Raw genomic sequence first — 3,417 nt, 5'->3', positions numbered from 1 at the left:
CAGATGATACTGCAAAGTGTGGTTTCTATCTGATACCCAGATTGCCAAAGTATTAGTGTGGTGTCACTTCATGTGTGTGTGGGTCATTGAGTGTTAGCATAGACCAGAGGCCCTCAAATGGTGGCCCGCGGTCCACATCCGGCCTGCGAGCCGCCTATTTGTGGACTGCGAACTGAACAAGTGACTCCTTCACTGTGTGTGTTTTAGTTTGGTCAGTATGTGTAAATGGGCTGTCATCTCCATGCCAATGATGCGCTGGTAGGCTGTTGGTGAGAACAGCACTTTTTTACTTTCGCTTTTGAAGCGGTATGCTTATCGATACTTTGCCAGCAGTAGGAGCCTAGATTGCATGAAAATGGCATGTTCCAAGTTCGAAAAGAAAAGAAAGGTGTTGAAAGGTTTTGTTTTAGTTGAGTATTGATTTGAATTTATGTCAAAATGGAAATGGCATTTTATTTTATTTTATTTTGTTTTGAATATGACAGTATTATGGCTTGTGGCTTGACCAACTATCATAAATGGACCTATGACTCATTGAAAAATGTCACGTGCATGTGCACTGTTGAGTTGAGCTGCAGGCCGTGCATCAGTGCATCAGGTTTGGGTGTGTCTCTCAGCCTGAACGCAGCAGACTGTGTGCACCAGGTGGAGATGATTTGGTGATCAGAGGAGTTTGGAGGCACTCACTCACAGGATGGAGAGAGAAAGCAGTGTGTGAAAGAAATGTTTGGAGAGACTGGACTTGGGAAAGGAGACTGCAGGATTAAAGCTTGTTTCAAACAAAGAAGAAGGACCCGGTGAGCTTTCATTTATGTCTTGTGTTTTGTAACTTTCATTGTGAACTGTGGACGGTTGTAGACTTGAGCATTTGGAAAATCTCGTGATCAAATTCAGGTTAAAATGTGGTGAATTAAAAGGTCATGTGATTAAAATGCAAGTTAAAATGTACTATATTTAATAATCATGTGGGTTAAAAGTACAGTTATGAAATGTTGTGTATTTTTAAAAAAGTATTCAAGCTAAAAGTACTTTAATAAATGTGATTTATGTGTATTTGAAAGAGTTAAAAACTGCTAAAGATTGTTAGGTTTAAATTATTATTGAACAGTGCTTTAGAATGTATTTAATATATTTTGGGTGCTTAAGTGTTGGTATTTTCTACTTATTTTCAAGGTTAATTTCTAGTAGGTTAAAATTTAATTATTTAAGTTTGGGTTATGTTTTGTTATGGATTCTTGGGTTACATTTTCTTAAAGATCTTTTTGTGTTTGTATTTAAGGTTTTTCACCTGTTATTGGCCTCATCAAATTTTAAAATAAAAGAAAGAAAAGAAAGAAAGCTGAATCTTGGTCATTGAATGAATTCCTTCTCCAATCTGCTGAAGCAAGCTGCCTTTTCAAGTGGGGGAAGCTGCAGGTTAAACCTCACAAGAATGAGGGTCACTTGACAGTGGAAAAAACGGTGTTGAAGACTGGAACAGAGAATCTGAACAGCAACTGGCCAGGCCTGGAAGTCCAGAGGCCTGGTAACACACTGAGCATCACCTTCCAGCAATCTTGCTGGAAAAGAAGATGGCTGACTCAAAGTCGCTGGAGCAGCTTAAAGCCAATAGGACATCTGCAAAGCGACAATTCTCCCAGTTGGCTAACAGTTATCCGGATGCACGCCATAATGCCTGAAGAGGAGCTCAGAGACCGTTTCAAAAAGCTCATAATTGAGGCCAACAAAGTTGGTTTTTCACCCGTTATTGGCCTCCTCAACTTTTCAGGCTACTGGGGGAAACAGTCATAGGTTTGCCTTGTTGAGGTCTTTTTTAATTTGATTTGATTTTTTGGTCAGGATCTCTTAACCCAGCTGAATTCAGACAAGCTGTTCAACTCACAATTTCTCTTCCCACAAAACACTTTACTGTAGCACTCCAGAGCAGTGTTAATTTCGACAGCAAATTCTGATTTAGTTGTAGTCTTAGTCTTTTGAGTAACACACTATTTAGTTTTAGTCATATTTTAATCATCTGAAATCTCTTAGTCTAGTTTTAGTCGACTAAATATAAGTTTTAGTCAGATAAATCTACGGTGGACTTAGTCAACTAAATGTTTCTCCAGAATTTCCAGTCATTGGAAATATCCATCAATCTGTGATGGAATGGTATAAAGGTTTGATTGTCCAATACGGGCACGGAAACGGTTGTTATTTGGAACATGTATTTTGTCTTATTCTCAAAAAATAAATAAATAAAACACTGTTGGTTGTAATGCCATTGCGCATGCTATCTAAATACAGAAAATTTACTTCTGTTAATGTTCAAGTACCTTAAGAAATGTTAAATAACTGCTAGGCTACAATACCTCAGTATGTGGCACAACAAAAATCTCTGCTCTCAGTATTAAAGAGGCAAATATCACATTAAACTAAAAAACACAAAACACTGTGTGCATCTTCTATTGTCTCCTGCTACTCTGTACAAAATCAACAATATCTGAACAGAACAGATAAGTGCAATTCTCATACGTAAAATAAAAGATGTATTGGCTGTAATGCTGGGCACGGTGGTCTGGTGGTTAGCACTCTCGCCTCACAGCAAGAGGGTTGCCGGTTCGATCCCGGGTGTGGGAGCCCTTCTGTGCGGAGTTTGCATGTTCTCCCCGTGTCAGCGTGGGTTCTCTCCGGGCACTCCGGCTTCCTCCCACAGTCCAAAGACATGCAGATTGGGGACTAGGTTAATTGGTAACTCTAAATTGTGAATGTGAGCGTGAATGGTTGTTTGTCTCTATGTGTCAGCCCTGCGATAGTCTGGCGACCTGTCCAGGGTGTACCCTGCCTCTCGCACGATGTCAGCCGCGACCCTCAAGAGGATGAAGCAGTTAAAGATGAATGAATGAATGGCTCTAATGCCATTGCGCACAATCCCAAAGAAATACTTCAATTAAGTCAACAAAAACTCTGCTCTCTCACCACTGAAAATACAGGTAAATATCATATTAAAGATTTGAAAATAAAAATATGTAAAATAAAATATGTTTTGGTTGTAATGTCATTGCACACAAAATGAAATATCCCTCTGTTAATAATTAAAACAAGTATCAATGTGCTGAAGACAAATGAAATAAATGAGCTGCAATGCCATTATTGTATGGAACAAAAAATAAATCTCTGCTCTCATCATAATAAACAAAAACAAAAAAATCAAATATCAGACCAGTAACTTTCAAGTTGTGCATATACTACAACAGGAAATGCTGTAAATAGCAGTGAATACAACAGTTCTATTTGTTTCTGTTTATTTTAAGGAAAGCACTCCGCTCCAATGTGATCCTTCCTCTGTTGTGCTGCCGTCTTGTGAGGTCACCTGTGACACTGAATACCCTTTCTGCAAAAGCTTGAGTCGCTGTGATTTAAGATATTTCATCTTAGATT

The sequence above is a fragment of the Epinephelus fuscoguttatus genome, linkage group LG14, assembly GCF_011397635.1.
Source record: "Epinephelus fuscoguttatus linkage group LG14, E.fuscoguttatus.final_Chr_v1".
NCBI classification, from domain to species: Eukaryota; Metazoa; Chordata; class Actinopteri; order Perciformes; family Serranidae; genus Epinephelus; species Epinephelus fuscoguttatus.
Note: the sequence above shows the minus strand (reverse complement) of the source record.